The sequence below is a fragment of the Microcaecilia unicolor genome, chromosome 1 (assembly GCF_901765095.1).
Source record: "Microcaecilia unicolor chromosome 1, aMicUni1.1, whole genome shotgun sequence".
NCBI lineage: Eukaryota > Metazoa > Chordata > Amphibia > Gymnophiona > Siphonopidae > Microcaecilia > Microcaecilia unicolor.
Genome location: NC_044031.1, coordinates 739161992 through 739181436, shown reverse-complemented (window position 1 = coordinate 739181436; position 19445 = coordinate 739161992). Strand labels below are relative to the sequence as shown.

Sequence of the window (19445 nt, the reverse complement as noted above, 5' to 3'; positions counted from 1 at the left end):
GTTCAGCCCGTGAATATAAACACATGTGGTATTTAACGGCGACATCTGGCAGTTATTTCCAAAGAGCTAAGTTTTATTCTATATCAACTCTCCCCTCCCCTCCTTTTCCTTCTTTTTTGGTAAGTCTAGGTGATTTCTCAGCAGAAGGCAGGGTTTCTCCCTCTGTCCAAAAGTGGCATCTCCTCTCCCCATTGCCATGGGTCTGCTTCACGCCTACAATATGAGGAGGCCAGGGTGTGTTTAGTAATCTGAAAGCATTCCAGGAGGTATTGAAGGACACTGACAGGAGGAGTCTGGAGTGAGGGCAGCTAAACTTGGTCTGGTTCTGAAACAAGCTTCCTCTTTCTTTCACGTTCACTTACTGTTCACTTCAGCCCTGCTGCTGCTGCTACTACTACCTTCAAGGGACCCACAAAACGACCACACAGGGAATTTTGCTTTTTTTGATGAAGAGAAGGGGGGTATAAGAAAGCGGAAGGCAGAGAAAACATCTGGAAGCCGTGACGAAGCGAATATACAAAGTTGTGGCAAGAGATTTTTTTTTTCTTTTACCTATTATAAAAAGAAGATAACCAACATTTTCCAGAAAGTGTATGGGACGTAGATTATTGAAACACTGCACTGAACTGTTAAAGGTAATGGCGTTTCCTTTCTTTAAAAAAAAAGTTCTAAATTGCTTTTTCCTGTCTTCATATTATTATTCCTTCTTGCATGTCCTGCCCTGCAAGAAGAGTCCAGAAATCTATTCCCTAAAGGAGAATGAATTATAAAAGTTATCCATTTAAAATTAAATAAAAATGCTCAGCTAGAGAAAGCTGAGGCACAAGGTTTAGGATGTAGGAGATCAAAAGTTTATTAGAAGTTCTACCGTTCACTGGTAAGGGAATGGACATGGAGGGTCAGCTGGAATTCTTGCAGTGTCCTATTGATACCTCTAACAGCTTGATAAGAGATTAACGTGGGGGGCCTTTTACTAAGCCGCGGTAAAAAGTGGCTTGCGATAGTGTAGGCGCGGGTTTTGGCCACACGCAGAAATATTTTTCAGCGCACGTACCAAAAATGCCTTTTTTAAAAACTTTTGCCGAAAATGGACGTGCGTCAAAATCAAAATTGCTGCGTGTCCATTTTGGGTGTCTGACCTTACCGCCAGCCATAGACCTAGCGGTAAAGAATTCGCATGGTAATGACCTGTGCGCGTCAGATGCCACTTGGCGCGCGCATGTCCACTGTGCACGTCTGAAAATAAAAAATATTTTCCAGACGCGCGTAGCGGACACACGCCAAAAATGAAATTAGCACAAGAGGCACGCACTAGTCGGGCGGTAAGTTGATTTTGGCACATGTTGGGCACGAATAGAGCCTAATGTGGCTTCGTAAAAGGGGCCCATAGTCTGCAACAGACACAGTGTCACCTGGACTAGAGTAACTACTATAGGTGTGCAGTTTACTCATTTTGTACATATGTGTGAGTTTCACCTACAGTAAGCACTATCCAGCCAAAGACAACTGAAAGGGCAGGAATGTTTAGAAGGAATGGGTCCAAAGAATCTTAGCGGAGATTAGGAAGCAACACCAGTAGTTGGGAAGCAAAGTCAGTACTGGGCAAACTTCTACGCTCTGTGCTCTGATCGTGGCCGGACAGATTCAGCTTCAGCTTCAGAAGTTGAAGAACAAGGTCAGTGCTGGGCAGACTTCTACGCTGTATGCCCTGATCATGGATGAATAGATTTGGATGGGCTGGAGTGGACGTTTCAGGAACTTCGACGTTAACTTCAGGAATTGTAGAACAAGGACAGTGGTGGGCAGACTTCTATGGTCTATGCCCTGAAAATAGCAAGGACAAATCAAGACTAGGTATATATATATATATATATATATATATATATATATATATATATATATATATATATATATATATATATATATATATGAAGTATCACATATAATATGTAATGAGTTTATCTTGCTGGGCAGACTGGATGGACCATGCAGGTCTTTATCTGCCGTCATCTACTATATTACTATGTAGGAATAAAATTCTGTCACCCCCCAAAATCTTTCAGTTCGGAGTTTGACAGATCTGAGCCCAGAGCTCTCTGCTGCTCCCTCGTTTTATAATGAAATTGCAAGGGGTATAATTTAAATTTAAAATTCCTTCACATATTTTGCTGAGTAGTGGAATCCTGGATAGATGCATAGAAAGTGTGAAATTTCAGGGTTCTCTAAACAATCCAAAATAAGAGAAATAGATTGCTTTAATAATGGGTGAGAGCACGTCCCTTCACTCCTCCAGCAAAGCGTCTGTCAGACGCTGAATAAATATCAAAGACATCACCTGACTTGCACCAGAGGCACAAGGAACCGTATATTCTGCACAACGGGACTCTTGTTTTCTTTCATTCTCACCTTATATATATGTTAAAATACATTTTTAAATGTATTAAACTAAATCTATTTGCAATTGACAATATCTCTGTGCATTATAAGTAGAGAGGTGTGGTAGCCGTGTTAGTCCACTTTTAGAGGTAATCAATAGAAATCAAACAAAATAAAACATGGAAAAGAAAATAAGATGATACCTTTTTTATTGGACATAACTTAATACATTTCTTGATTAGCTTTCGAAGGTTGCCCTTCACCTTCGAAAGCTAATCAAGAAATGTATTGTTATGTCCAATAAAGACGGTATCATCTTATTTTCTTTTCCATGTTTTATTTTGTTTGATTTCTATTGATTACCTCTGTGTATTATGAAGTCACACCAACCTGCTGTCTTTTTATTATTTCATGACAGTGTAGCAGTTTTCCAAATCTGTTTATCAACATTTCTTGGCACATGCTACTAACAAAAGTTAGTTTCAAGGCGGGATGCTCGGGTGCATCAGTCACTGTCATTCTGCAGTGCTAATTTCCTTGGCTGCGGGGCAGTAATTGAAATGTTAAGGTTCTTTGCTAGGGAGTGGCAACCTTAAAACCCTCTTTTCAGACATGGGAGAGAAAGGTTTCAAAATTGTAAATGGCCGTTCTGGAAACTAAAGAGAATACTGAAGTCCTGTTCCTTGGAAGATGTGATGTTCTAATAGTCATTTTGGGATGGGGCGAGAATTCATAATTCCCTTTGTTAGTAGCTCTACATATTTGGATTTTTCCTATCTTGCTTCAATGCAATGCATTAGAACTACTACTACTATAAATCACTTCTATAGCGCTACCAGTCGTACGCAGTGCTTTACAAATGAACATGAAGAAAGACAGTCCCTGCTCAAAAGAGCTTACAATCTAAATCAGGACAAACAGACAGGATCAATAAGGATAAGGGAAGGACAGACAGAAGGACACAAGGATAAGATAAAATTGCCAAGTCAGGAGTCGAAAGCAGGATCAAACAGGTAGGCCTTTAGCCTGGATTTGAAGGCAGCCAGTGATGGAGCTAGACATAATTTATTATTTTTATTTTTGTTACATTTGTACCCTGCGCTTTCCCACTCATAGCAGGCTCAATGCAGGTTACATGGGGCAATGGAGGGTTAAGTGACTTGCCCAGAGTCACAAGGAGCTGCCTGTGCCTGAAGTGGGAATTGAACTCAATTCCTCAGGACCAAAGTCCACCACCCTAACCACTAACCACTCCTCCACTGTTGCTACTATTTGAGATTCTACATGGAATGTTGCTATTCCACTAGCAACATTCCATGTAGAAGTCGGCCCTTGCAGGTCACCAATGTAGCCCCGCAGGCTTCTGCTTCTGTGAGTCTGACGTCCTGCACATACGTGCAGGAAGTCAGACTCACAGAAACAGCAGCCTGCGCAGCCTTCTACATGGAATGTTGCTAGTGGAATAGCAACATTCCATGTAGTATCTATTTTTGTTACATTTGTACCCTGCACTTTCCCACTCATGGCAGGCTCAATGCAGGTTACATGGGGCAATGGAGGGTTAAGTGACTTGCCCAGAGTCACAAGGAGCTGCCTGTGCCTGAAGTGGGAATTGAACTCAATTCCTCAGGACCAAAGTCCACCACCCTAACCACTAGGCCACTCCTGCCTAAATTGCAAAACAAGGAGAAATACAACAAAATTCATGTATAGAGTAAAAATAGCATCATTTATTTGCTATCTGAAGGCATCTGTACCTGTTGTCTTACAAGTTAACCTGTTGCCTTCCAAAAGGTAACCACTTGCCGGTTTGTGCATTTCTATGGTTTATTCTGAGAGAACTGTCTTGGTGCTGAATCAAAGTAGGAATCTCACTACAGAGGTCAATTATGAAAGCCCAGTGCAAATGTTTCGTACAGGTCTTGAAGACCCAAAATGGTTTGGTTTGCAGTAGGACATGTTGCATATGCACCTAAGTCTTCCATTCCCAACCTAGTCCTCAGGGTATACTTAGCCCCATCAGGTCTTCAGGATATCCACGATGAATATTCATGAGTTAGATTTGCATTCGCAGCCTCAATTGCATGCACATCTATCTCATGCATATTCATCGTGGATATCCTGAAAACCCGATGGGACTACTGTGCCTCGAGGAATGGATTTGGTATTTAGCTCATGCCTTTCAGTCCTAGTTTAAAGCAAGGTACATTTAGCATTCCCCCTCTTCCCAGAGACTTACAGTCTAAGGGCCCTATTTACTAAGCCACACTGTAGGCATGCTCGCATTTTTAGCGCAAGCGTCTCTAGCGTTAGTGCATGCTAACAAAAATACTAGTGCGCCGTAGTAAACAGGGTCCTAAGTTTGTGTGAGAAGCAGTGGAGGTTAAGTGACTTGCCCAGGAGGCAATGGGATTTGAAGCCTGGCTTTCTTGTTTGTCAGTTCACTGCTCTAACCATTAGGCTACTCCTGGTCACTAATGTGCTATTCCTAAATCAAAGAACATTAGTGATCAGGCCCTACAAGAATCCTCTCACTACCCTTATGCAAATGTGACAGCACTACAAGGCAGCCACTTTCCTCACATCTCTTTCTTCTACAGAATTCATTCTCAGAAAAGGAAGGATACCGCCATTCTAACACATAAAAGTTACAGTGTTAAAAGTAAATTATAGGATGGAAATCATACTAAATCATATCTTTATGGAATGACCTTTTCTCTTTGAGATGGCATAAGGGCAATGTCAGAGATAGGTGCCAATGCTTGGCCATAATATATTCACAAATCATGTTCCAACATAGACCTAATAATAATAATAAAATAATAAAACTTTATTTATAACCCGCTATATCTGTAAAAATCTAAGTGGGGAACAAATCACATACAAAGTATAAAAAAACATAACAATAAAAACTATTTCATCACTGAAAAAACTGTAGAAAAATTTGCTTTATACCATTTTATGGTGAAACTCTTCGGATATATCCAGATGTAGTGAAGACTACCCAGGAAAGATGGCGTTCTTTCTTGGCAATGAGAGACGAAGTCAAGGCATTAGGTGCTAATTTTATACTGGCATATCCTTGTAAATGTCAGATTAAATATCTGGAAAATAAATATCAATTCTTAGATCCTGAACACTTGAGAAATTTCATAGTGAACAAATAGATCCTCTGTTAGTTTAAGAACATGTTATTCACAATATAAATGTTTTGTGGGTGAATCCAGGCCTTATTTCTTTTAAAAAAAACAACTTATTCTTTTGATTTACTCCTAATGTATCTCGGCCCCTTCACTACAATTATTGTGGTCTAAGAAAGAAGTTGAATTATGTTGGCAGAATAATGTACTGAAAAATGTTTTTTCTTTCTGTTTTTCTTAACAAGATGTAATGCTTGTGATATGATTTAAAATCAATAAATATAATAATAATAAAAGTTGCTATAAAACTCTTAAAATAAAACATACTACAAAGTAAGTTTATGTGGTATTCAAAATAAGGCAAGAAACAAAGGACCTAGAAAATAAATACGTTTTTAAAGCGTTTTTAAACTGATCTAAATTCTAGAGAATTGCATGAGGACTGTATGAAGACCTGCACAGGTACCTGCGTCTTTTACAGCAAGACTGAAGTATGGCCGATCACCATGATATTTCTACGTCTCCCAATAGTGATACAATTTAATTGCTCTGGCATCAACTACTGTAGCAGTTGCAAGGGGAAAACCCACTCACGTGAAGCAATGGCTGTGAAAAGCAAGAATGAGAATGCTTTAGAAAGAAACAAGGAAACGTTATCATAGTGAAAAATGAACAAATGTCAACAAACGTCAACTGGCTTGCCTTAGACTTAGAGGGTTCAATGTACAAAGGATTTATGCTTCTAACCTTGAGAGCTATCTAGCGCATTTTCACAAGGCCGATTTATGAGCGTAACTCTCAACGTTTGCAGCATAAATCCTTTGAATGTCAAGTCTTTTGCTTCCCAGTTGACACCTTATTCTTAGACCCCCTTTCATTTTTGCTGTAGTGTATTTCTTTCTCATGTTTTCGCAATTTGACAGAGTCTTCTTTAAGTTCACTTTTTCATTTTTCCTGATTTTATTCTACAAAGGATTTTCACATAGATGTAGAATGTAAAAAAAGCAAGGACCAATGTTGTTACTAGGTTGGACACTTAAAAAAAACCCCTCAAATAAACCTATTCACAAAGAAGTGCTATTTGAAGTGGTCATGACTTCTACTGATGAAAATATATACCAATTAGTTATCACTTTTATTCATTAGAGTTTCAAAGAAAATTCTGCATTGAAGCATATGAGAAATCGAGCTGATATAAAAAATATGAATATTAAACAGGCAAAAAACATAAAAATCAAATATCTATGCATCTCTACAAGTCCCCAGTGTGTACAAGTACATAAGTATTGCCACACTGGGACAGACCAAAGGTCCGTCAAGCCCAGCATCCTGTTTCCAACAGTGGTCAATCCAGGTCACAAAGATCCCGAAAAAGTTCAATACATTTTATGCTGCTTGTCCCAGAAATAAGCAGTGGATTTTCCCCAAGTCAATTTAGTAATGGTCTATGGACTTTTCCTTTAGGAAGCCGCACAGACCTTTTTTTATACCCCGCTAAGCTAACTGCCTTTACCACATTCTCTGGCAACAAATTCCAGAGTTTAATTACATGTTGAGTGAAGAAACATTTTCTCCAATTCGTTTTAAATTTACTACTTTGTAGCTTCATTGCATGCCCCCTAGTCCTAGTATTTTTGGAAAGAGTAAACAAACGATTCACGTCTACCCATTCCACTCTACTCATTATTTTATAGACCTCTATAATATCTCTGTAAAATATAAAACAAAAGAAACCAAAGGGAACACTTACTCTGATTGTTATAAATAAATATGCTCCAACTGTTAACAAATGCCTAGAATTCACCAATCAGCTGGAAACATACGGATGAAAATTGTGTCATTCTAAAAGCATCTCCACATCTAAATAGTGGCATTTATACATGTAAGTACACTACAGAAGTAAATGGCAATTTCAGAACACTGCTATTTTCAGGTGGAGATGGTTGGGATGCAAGCAAATTGAGATGGTATGTTTGGGGTACAATTTTGAAGAGCTGAAAATGCATACATGTATTTCCCATCTTACAATGAGAATGCACATATATTTAAACAAATTGAGGTGGTATGTTATGGGCGTGGTTTCAATGGGCTGAAAATAAGTACATTTATTTCCCATCTTACAATGAGAATATACATCTATGCAAGCAAATTTCTCTATCGGGTTCTGCACCCGCTGGGGGGCGCCCGGGTCACACCTAGAATTCCAAAAAATGTGTGTTTTAGTCAGGGCGTTAGATGAGGGATTAAAAGAGTGACATTTAAGTGCTAGCACATACACATAGGAAGTTACCCCATGATGCTGCCCTTTATTTCCACTTATATCCCTGGATTTTACATATTGCGCTGAGATTTCTGCATGGAAATTGAAGCGTATTTTTTTGTTACATTCGTACCCCGCGCTTTCCCACTCATGGCAGGCTCAACGCAGCTTACATATACAGGTACTTATTTGTACCTGGGGCAATGGAGGGTTAAGTGACTTGCCCAGAGTCACAAGGAGCTGCAGTGGGAACTGAACTCAGTTCCCCAGGATCAAAGTCCACTGCACTAACCACTAGGCTACTCCTCCACTAGCAACATTCCATCTAGAAGCCTGCCCTTGCCGCACAGGCTTCTGTTTCTGTGAGTCTGACGTCCTGCACGTACGTGCAGGACGTCAGACTCACAGAAACAGAAGCCTGTGCAGCTGCGTTGCTCATCTTCAAGGGCAGGCTTCTACATGGAAAGTTGCTAGTGGAATAGCTACATTAACATTCCATGTAGAATCTCAAATAGTAGCAACATTCCATGTAGAATCTCCACAGAATCTGAACATTCCATTTAGAATCTCAAATAGGGAAAGGGAAATGGGACTTGATATACCACCTTTCTGAGGTTTTTGCAACTACATTCAAAGCAGTTTACATATATTCAGGTACTTATTTTGTACATGGGGCAATGGAGGGTTAAGTGACTTGCCCAGAGTCACAAGGAGCTGCCTGTGCCTGAAGTGGGAATCGAACTCAGTTCCCCAGGACCAGAGTCCACCACCCTAACCACTAGGCCACTCCTCCACGACAATGCACATAACTTAGGGCCCCTTTTTCAAAGCGGCAATAAGCCCAACGCAGGCTTACCACTCACTAAAAAAGAAGTATCACTGGGCTACCACAGCAGCTCGGCGGTACTTCCCACCCCAAGGGTGCCATCATAGCTAACGCAACAAAAATATATTTATTTTTGAAGCGCCGGTGTGTACCCAGTGGTAATCAGGCAGTGCTGTGCGCCGTCCAGTTTCCGCTGGGTTAGTGCAGGAGCCCTTACCGCCACCTCAGTGGTTGGCGGTAAGGGGTCCCCACGAAATGGTTGTGTGGCAAGTGCTTCACTTGCCACACAGCCATTTCTTTAAAAAAAGAAAGACCTACCGCAAACAAACCTTTTCCGTAAATGGGAAGGCGATAGAACTAGATGACATGAAATGAGATTGAAGGGGGGCAGACTCAAGAAAAATGTCAGGAAGTATTTTTTCACGGAGAGAGTGGTGGATACTTGGAATGCCCTCCCGCGGGAGGTGGTGGAGATGAAAACGGTAACGGAATTCAAAAATGCGTGGGATAAACATAAAGGAATCCTGTTCAGAAGGAATGGATCCTCAGAAGCTTAGCGGAGATTGGGTGGCAGCACCGGTGGTGGGAGGCGGAGCTAGTGGTTGGGAGGCAGGGCTAGTGCTGGGCAGACTTCTACGGTCTGTGTCCTGAAAATGGCAGATACAAATCAAGGTCAGGTATACACATAAAGTAGCACATATGAGTTTGTCTTGTTGGGCAGACTGGATGGACCGTACAGATCTTTCTCTGCCGTCATCTACTATGTTACTAGTACTATGTTACCTTCTACTTGCTGCGGTAAAAGGGGGCCTTGGCGTGCGTCAAAAAACACATGCTGACACCAGCATAGGCCCCCTTTTGCTGCAGCTTGGTAAAAGGGCCCTTACTTAGTTAACAAGCTAATCAGTGCTGATAATTAGATGTCAGCAGGCAATTATCAGCACTAATTGGCATTAATTAGAATTTCTATGCACTACCTGCTAATCAAACTCTGCAAAGTGCTGCGCAAAAATTCTAATACGCACTGCCAAAAAGGAGGTGTGGCTATGCGCATGGAATGCGCAAATTGTGGGTGTTCGGGAAAACTATGCGCAGGGTTATAGAATGCACCTGCTCTGCGTATAAATTTGGCGCCGGTATTTACACCAAGTTTTACTTGTCGTAAATGGCCACACCTAGAGTTAGAAACTGTCATGGCCACTCAGTGTATTCTATATAACATGTAGAAATTTAGGCTTATTCAATAAAGTACGTCTAAATTAAGGCATACATTATAGAATGCGCTTAGGCAAATTTCATTATGACACCAAATTTTTAGACGTGATACGTAGAATCTAGTCCACAGCCTTTCAAAATTGCTGCTTCCCCTGACATGCCAGCAAATACACATGGATTCTTTTGTAAAATACGTAGAGGAACCCAGCAAATACCATATTTGCTGGGTTCCTCTATGTATTTCACAAAAGAATTCATCTTTGGTAGAGCCATTTTCTAAAATACGCGTGGAACTGTGAACATCCCAAACTGGAGGTTTCAATTCCTCCCTCAACAACCTATGCAAATGGGCCTTCAAATTCTGCAGGTTGTGGTCTACTATGTAAGAAATGTTTCAGCTGAGTTAGTTCAGTGAAAATATAAGATCTGCCATGGGTCTCCTGTATACACATCTTAGGGTACTTCAAAAAGCCAGTCAAGTTCAGGGCAAAAGCCCTAGAGCACATAGGGGCCGATATTTAGACTGTGGGAGTTATCCCGGCTAACTCCTGCAGTCCACCGTGATTCTGTACTGTATATTCAATGCCAGGGCATTTTCCATGACCGGTATTGAATATCTGGTTTATTTTTAGCCGGTTTCAACATAACCGGCTAAGTAGATATTCTTGAAATCGATATCCCACGTTTTCAAGCAGCCTTACTTGGCCACTAAACTCGGGCTGAAAATCAATGGATAGCTAGTTATATCACCAGATATAAGCAGTTATCCGCTAGCCACTAACCAGCAATATTCAATGGTGGATAGCCGGTTATCCCCCGCTGAATATTGCTGGATAGCCGGTTATGGGGCATTTAACCGGCCAGGTGCCAATCCTGAATATTGGGGGGATAGTTACTACTACTAATACAATTACTTATCATTTCCATACTGCTACTAAATGTCTGCAGCACTATACAATAAACATGTATGAGACAATCCCTGCTCAACAGAGCTTACAATCTACTCAAGACAGGCAAATAGGACAAATAAGGGATAAGGACAAAGAGTAGCAAGATTCTGGAATCCCAGAGAGTAGCAAGATTCCGGAATCCGAAATAGTAGCAAGATTCTGGAATCCCAGAGAGTAGCAAGATTCCGGAATCCCAAATAGTAGCAAGATTCTGTGCAGAATCCCAAAGAGTAGCAAGATTCTGGAATCTCAAAGAGTAGCAAGATTCTGTGCAGAATCCCAAAGAGTAGCAAGATTCCGGAATCCCAAAGACTACAACTACTACTTATCATTTCTATAGTGCTACTAGACGTACACAGCGCTATACACTAAACGTGTATGAGACATTCCCTGCTCAAAAGAGCTTACAATATAATCAAGGCAAACAAGCAGGACAAAAAAGGGATAAGGGAATTACTTATGGTGGGAATGATAAAACAGACATGGGTACTGAACAAGTGAATAGGAGTTAGGAGTTAAAAGCAGCCTCAAAAAGATGAGTTTTTCACTTAGATTTGAATACGGCCAAAGCTAGAGCTTGACGCACTGATTCAGGAAGTCTATTCCAGGCGTACGGTACAGCAATATAAAAGGAACAGAGTCTGGAGTTCGCAGTGGAGAAGAAGGGTATCAATAAGAGAGATTTACCCTATGAACAGAGCTCCCGAGGAGGAGTGTAGCCAGATCATCAAAGGTGTTAATCCTCAGCCATGGAAATTAGACATCCTAAGCTTAAAATAACAATTCAAAATCAAATCTTTTTTTGAGGCATTTTTAATTTGTAATGCCCAACCACAGACTTCCAGTCACAAGAATATGAGTCAGCTCATTCACCTCTAAGGGGGGAGGGAGGGAGTTGTAACTGACATATACTTCCCGAAACATAGGAGAATATTGCCTTGGAGGTCACTAGATATGACTGAGGAAACTGTATTTTTCCATGGAAAATGAAATATTTCAGATATAACTGACTACTGCCTTCTGCCTCATTTGTCATCTTGTTAGCATATTTTGTCTGTTTTTTTATTTTGTTTATTTAGTTTTGCATTGGGTATTTTACTTGCCCAACTGGTATATAGTCCCCTGGATAAGAACCAGCAAAATAAATATGAGTACAAGTAATTAAAAAAAAACACAGAATAATTGCAATACCATATAGGCAACACCAAAAAATAAAATCAGCAAACAAAATACTTCAAAATTATAAAACAATGGATAATATTTATTTATTTGATTATCTAATTACTTTTATACCATCTCTTCCTGATATACAGATATCAAACTGTTTACAAAGTAGACCAATTCCCACGCTACCATACAGCACGATTTCCCTAGTATATGAAATCATAGACAAACTGACAGCCCAAATTTTGGGCAGGGGGAAGGAGAGAAGTGGGAACGTATTCCATTAGGAGTGTCCAACAGAGCTAACTTTGTTTTGTAGTTATTAATCAGCAGTAAAAAATCTTTAAAAAAATGACTCGAGTAAAATTGAGAGTGAGTAGAGTGCAAGGTGATCCTTCAGGTAGTGAAATAGTAAATCAATCAGATTACTAACTCCCCGATCATACAGTTTTAGAGTCATTGTACTGCAGGAGATCTGAGGGCCACAAATAGGTCTGATTTACTAGTCAGTCACACTGGGCTGGATTCAGTAAATGGTGCTCAAAGCAAGGTGCCGGAAAGATCCACGCTAAACTAGTATTCTATGAAGGGCACTCCGCGAAGGAGTTAGAACGAGAGGACATGAAATGAGATTGAAGGGGGGCAGACTCAAGAAAAATGTCAAGAAGTATTTTTTCACAGAGAGAGTAGTGGATGCTTGGAATGCCCTCCCGCGGGAGGCGGTGGATATGAAAACGGTAACAGAATTCAAGCACGCGTGGGATAAACATAAAGGAATCCTGTTCAGAAGGAATGGATCCTAAGGAGCTTAGCCGAGATTGGGTGGCAGAGCTGGTGGCGGGAGGCGGGGATAGTGCTGGGCAGACTTATACGGTCTGTGCCAGAGCCAGTGGTGGGAGGCGGGGCTGGTGGTTGGGAGGCGGGGATAGTGCTGTCCAGACTTACACGGTCTGTGCCCTGAAAAGGACAGGTACAAATCAAGGTAAGGTATGCACAAAAAGTAGTGAGTTTATCTTGTTGGGCAGACTGGATGGACCATGCAGGTCTTTTTCTGCCGTCATCTACTATGTTACTATGTTTATAGACTCCGCACCTAACTTTGAATATCAGCATTTACGCCTGCCAAAACCTGGTGTAAATGGTGTAAATTATAATATTCTATAACATTGCACTTTTCAGGGAATGCCCCCGATCCCCGATCCCCCATGCTCCTGCTATAGCACACTATGAACGTTCTAGAACAGAGAAGATGTGTTGCCAATTAACTACAATGATTGATTATTCCTTGCTAATTAATTAATTTACATGCACATCTGCTCTGGGCACCCAACTTTGAGCAATGTATTCAGGGGAATAAGATATAGTGGAATTAGAAAAGGTACAGAGAAAGGTGATGAAAATGAGAAAGGGGATAGGACGACTTCCCTACGAGGAAAGGCTGAAGCGGCTAGGGCTCTTCAGCTTGGAGAAAAGACGGCTGAGGGGGGATGTGAGAGAGGTCTGTAAAATAAGAGTGGAGTGGAACGGGTAGACGTGACTCGTTTGTTTACTCTTTCCAAAAATACTAGGACTAGGGGGCATGCGATGAAGCTACAAAGTAGTCAATTTAAAATGAATCGGAGAAAATTTGTCTTCAGTCAACGTGTAATTAAACTCTGGAAATTGTTGCCAGAGAATGTGGTAAAGGCGGTATGCTAAGCGGGGGTTTAAAAAAATCTGGACGGCTTCCTAAAGGTGGACCATTGGTCTTTCCCAATATGGCAATACTTATGTACTTGCCATACTGGGAAAGACCAAAGGTCTTGCCATACTGGGAAAGACACATATAAGTACTTATATGTGTTCAGCATTTGTGTTTCTACACATGTGGTATAAGAATAAGGCTAACTTGAATAGCGAGCATTGAAAATCAGATATCTTTATAGCAATAATATCCAGAAAAGTAGATGTGTTTGTAACCCTCAAGGACCAGAGGGTATACAAATCAAGCAATAATGTGTACAGTAAAGCTTACAAGTACATAGGAAAACTAATATAGTAATAACAGGGGGGGGGGGGGTAGGAATTGAAAAGAAGCTAATGTCTACAAAATGGGAATTGACTATCACTAACCACACCCTCTCCAAAAGACATTACACCATGTGATTCTCACAAGGGAGCCTTCTCTGGAGTAGCCCCCACACTCTGGAATGCACTGCCTGAAAGGCTCTGCTTAACACAAGACTCTCTTTACTTCAGGAAGCAGGTGAAAGCTTGGCTCTTCAACCAGGCCTTTAATGGAAGAAGTAACTAACTTGTTAGTCTCACTCACACACACAAGCAATGACTCGGGCTGCACGTACTGCAGCGGGACATGTTTATCCACTCCTACCCTAGCTGAGATAATATTTAACCATCTCTCTGACTTCTTGTGCACCTTTCTTTAAATTAGTCACCTTGTTTTCTAACTCCTCTTACTCTCTTACCTATCTATATGTTCCATCTTTGCTTATACCCTACACTGTCAATTAAAATGTTATATTATATATTGTGTTGGCATTGTAAGTAGTATACTATCACGCCTTACTTTGTATTGTTGTTTGAGGGGCCCTTTTGCGAAGACGCGCTGAAAAATGGCCTGCAGTAGTGTAGACACGTCTTTTGGGTGCGCAGAATAATTTTTCTGTGCATCTGTCAAAAATACCTTTTTTTAAATTTTTTGCCAAAAATGGACATGCGGCGTTTTGGGTCTGAGACCTTACAGCCAGTCATGACCTACGTGCGTCAAATGCCACTTAGCGTGCATATTGGATGCATGCCAAAAATGAAATTACCACAAAAGCCATGTGGTAGCTGGGCGGTAACTCCATTTTGGCTCATGCTGGGCACGCGCACATGCTTACGCGGCTTAGTAAAAGGGTCCCTGAATAGTTTTACTGCTGTAATTGCCTATTGCTCATGTTTGATTTATTCTTACTGTACACCACCTTGAGTGAATTCCTTCAAAAAGGCGGTAAATGAACCCTAATAAATAATTAAATAATATCAAAATCTAGGAGATAAGGAAAAATAAATAAAGGCCCACTAGCCTAAAGAGGAAAAAAGTTCCAGAGTTGAGAACCCCTCTTGACAACTGGGCTTTTCATTGAAGCAATAAGAGGTTTTTATGTAAATCAATTGTATCCTGATACACACAAGTTCACACACACGCATACACACACACACAATAGAAACACACAAACAGGGACACACAGACCCAACAGAAACACACAGACACAGACAACAGGAACACACACACACACACAACAGAAACACACAAACAGGGACACACAGACCCAACAGAAACACACAGACACAGACAACAGGAACACACACACAACAGAAACACACAAACAGGGACACACAGACCCAACAGAAACACACAGACACAGACAACAGGAACACACACACACACAACAGAAACACACAAACAGGGACACACAGACCCAACAGAAACACAAAGACACAGACAACAGGAACACACACACACACACAACAGAAACACACAAACAGGGACACACAGACCCAACAGAAACACACAGACACAGACAACAGGAACACACACACACACACAACAGAAACACATACATACATGCACAACAGAAACACACTTAAACACACACACCTAAAGTTAGGCATGTAAATGCAGACACACTAGTATTCTATAAATTATTTATTTATTTATTTATTAGGATTTATTTACCGCCTTTTTAAAGGAATTCACTCAAGGCGGTGTACAGTAAGAATATATCAAACATGAGCAATAGGCAATTACAGCAGTAAAAATATTCGAACAACAATACAAAGTTTGGCATGGTATACTACTTGCAATGACAACACAATATGTACTAGAACATTATAATTGGTAGCGAAGGGTAAGGCAAAGTTGTAACATATAGATGAGTAAGAAAGTAGGAAGAATTAGAAAGTAAGGTGATGGATTTGAAGAAAGTTGCACAACTTTCTTCAGTTGTATACACAACTGCCCTTATAGAATTTGTGTTTAACGTGCATCATCCTAGCGCCTACATTTCAGTGACCTTCTGAGAATTTACCTCTATGTGCAAATATCGGCAAATTCTGTAAACGGTACTCAGGTTGTGAGTGCTAATTTGGCCATACAGCCAAACTGTGTGCACAGCTTAATCGAATAACAAGCCAATCAGTGCTGATAATTGGCAATTAGCAACCAATTATCAGCACTATTTGGCAATAATTAGGATTCATTGTGCATGTGTGATTCTTTAATGGAATGTGCCTAAATCTTATCACACGTAACAATTTGGGGGGGGGGGGGTGATTAGGGGTGTTCCTGGGAGCATTCCCAGATACTATGCACAATGATGTAGAATCACGCCTAAGTGCGCTTAACTTTGGTGCAAGTAGTTAAGCGTGCTTATAGCAGGCCTAATTGCAGCCACCAACAGTTAGGCATAGCTTAGTACTAAATGTGATTTTAAAAAGGATGCAAACTCTTTATAGAATTGCACTAAGCATGTTTTTAGTCAACGTTGAATTTTTAGGTGCAATATATATATGTCGAATTTAGCCCATAGTGTATACACCTTAATGACATTCATTTGAAAAACTTTTTAAAAAAGGAACACAAAAACAAAAATATTCTGGGTGCATGATAATTACCATATAAGCCTTTTATTCTGTATTTTATTTATTTATTTATTTGTTTATTTGTTACATAGTAACATAGTAGATGACGGCAGAAAAAGACCTGCACGGTCCATCCAGTCTGCCCAACAAGATAACTCATATGTGCTACTTTTTGTGTATATCCTACTTTGATTTGTACCTGTGCTCTTCAGGGCACAGACCGTATAAGTCTGCCCAGCACTATCCCGCCTCCCAACCACCAGCTCTGGCACAGACTGTATAAGTCTGCCCAGCACTATCCCCGCCTCCCAACCACCAGTCCCGCTTCCCACCACCAGCTCTGGCACAGACCATATAAGTCTGCCCAGCACCATCCCCGCCTCCCAACCACCAGCCCCGCCTCCCGATCTTGACTAAGCTCCTGAGGATCCATTCCTTCGGCACAGGATTCCTTTATGCTTATCCCATGCATGTTTGAATTCCGTTACCGTTTTCATTTCCACCACCTCCCGCGGGAGGGCATTCCAAGCATCCACTACTCTCTCCGTGAAAAAATACTTCCTGACATTTTTCTTGAGTTACATTTGTATCCCACATTTTCCCACCTATTTGCAGGCTCAATGTGGCTTACATAGTACCGTAAAGGCGTTCGCCAGTCGGTTGAATAACAAATCCAAGGTTGAATTGTGGTCGAATGAAGTAGGTGTGTGTCAGGCACCGTGAAGGTCGAAGGGGATGAAGATTGTGTATTGCCTGCACCCAAAATTAGTGCGAAAATGCGGTTTACGCTAGGATTCTATGACAGCAGTCCCACACGGAACTGCCTTTATAGCATTTGCGCTTAGCGCGCATTATTCCAACGCCTAAGTTTTGCTGCCATTTATTCCGGTATGAACAAATACAGTAATGTTGTGGTAGAATAAGGTTCGTGTGTACAGACACATTAGGGAATCGTAGAGAGGAAGAGTTATTATATGTCCAGAACTTATAGCACCCTTCTGGAATATAATTGCAATGATTCACTCTGGTAGGACTGATATCGCAAAGGCAGGTGCTATCGGTATGAAACCAACTCAACGACTGCAATCAAACAAAAAAGCATGCTTACACTTTTATGCTTCAACATTTTTATTGTTGACCAAAATAAGAAAATCCAGAATCACAGCCAAGAATACTACTACTACTACTACTACTTAGCATTTCTATAGCGCTGCCAGGATTACGCAGCGCTGTACAAGTTTAAACACGGGGAGGGACAGTCCCTGCTCAAGAGAGCTTACAATCTAACGGTAACAGACTACGTAGTCAGTGTAGGTAACAAGAATGGGGAAGGTGGTTAGGCGCCAAAAGCAAGGGAGAAGAGATGGGCCTTGAGTAAGGACTTGAAGATGGGCAGGGAGGGCGCATGGCGTATGGGCTCAGGAAGTCTGTTCCAGGCATAAGGTGCTGCGAGGCAGAAGGGGTGGAGTCTGGAGTTAGCGGTGGCGGAGAAGGGTACAGATAGGAGTGATTTGTCCTGAGAGCGGAGGTTACGGGTGGGAACATACGGGGAGAGGAGGGTAGAGAGGTAATGGGGGGCTGCAGATTGAGTGCACTTGAAGGTCAATAGGAGAAGCTTGAACTGTATACGGTAGTGGATTGGGAGCCAGTGAAGCGACTTGAGGAGAGGGGTGATATGAGAGTATCGGTTCACGCGGTAGATAAGACGTGCGGCGGAATTTTGGACAGATTGAAGGGGGGGATAGGTGGCTAAGCGGGAGGCCAGCGAGGAGAAGGTTGCAATAGTCAAGACGAGAGGTAACGAGCGAGTGGACGAGGGTTCGGGTGGTCTGTTCAGAGAGGAATGGGCGAATTTTGCTAATATTATAGAGGAAGAAGCGACAGGTCTTAGCTGTCTATTGGATATGGGCAGAGAAGGAGAGGGAGGAATCGAAGATGACTCCGAGATTGCGTGCTGAAGAGACGGGGAGGATGAGGGTGTTGTCAACAGAGACGGAAAGTGGGGGAAGAGGAGAAGAGGGTTTGGGTGGAAAGATAAGGAGCTCAGTCTTTGCCATGTTCAGTTTCAGATGCCGGTTGGACATCATTTCAACATTTTTATTGTTGACCAAAATAAGAAAATCCAGAATCACAGCCAAGAATAGCAGTATAAGGGCAAAATACATACAAAACTGAGGGAGCCTTTTACAGAGGTGTGGTAAGCCCAATGTGGATTTACTGCTCGCTATTCTGGAACTACCAGTGGCCCTCCAGTGGTAGTTCCTGATTGAGCACATGACATTTCCTGGGGGGGGGGGGGGAAGGAACCCCATAAATGGTTAGCACGGCAGTAACCTGTCAGTAATTGGGCATCGCTGCACAGTGCCCGGTTACCACCGGGTTACCGTGGGAGCCCTTACTGCCACCTCAATGGTACAACGTCTGCCACACTCCTCATAACAATATTTCCTCACGGAAAGGACAGTGGATGCATATGGGAGCCTCCCAGTGTAGATGATAGAGACAAAAATACAGTAATACCTCGGTTTTCGTTGACTTCGGTTATCGTCGTTTTCGTTTTTCGTCGCTTTTTTCCACAAAAAAATTTGTCTCGGATTTCGTCGGTTGCCTCGGATTTCTCCGGCGTGCCGACGTGACCTCGCTGCTAATTTTGCAAAAACAAAGGGCGACCCACGCGTTCTCCTGCTCAGGAAATAATTGCCTCGGTTTTCGTCGGTTTCGGATTTCGCTGATTGTTTTCGGACGGATTACCGACGAAAACCGAGGTATCACTGTAGTTAAACTTCAAGAAGATATGTGGTACGCAAAGAGGATTTCTAGTTCTGAGGAAGTGAAAGCCAGAGATGAACAGGTTTCCATGGCATTATAACAGAAAAAAAACTGCAACC

At 41.6% G+C, this 19445-nt stretch overlaps 1 protein-coding gene across 2 annotated transcripts in view; it reads left to right on the top strand.

The window, feature by feature from the left end:
- The first annotated feature begins 280 nt into the window (after positions 1–280).
- The window catches only part of ACAN (aggrecan), a 190800-nt gene continuing 171635 nt past the window's right edge, over positions 281–19445 (top strand). For both annotated transcript variants that reach the window (XM_030189702.1, XM_030189701.1), the window contains exon 1: positions 281–635. The gene's annotated coding sequence lies outside the window, so the exon portion shown is untranslated. The remainder of the gene's footprint in view (positions 636–19445) is intronic.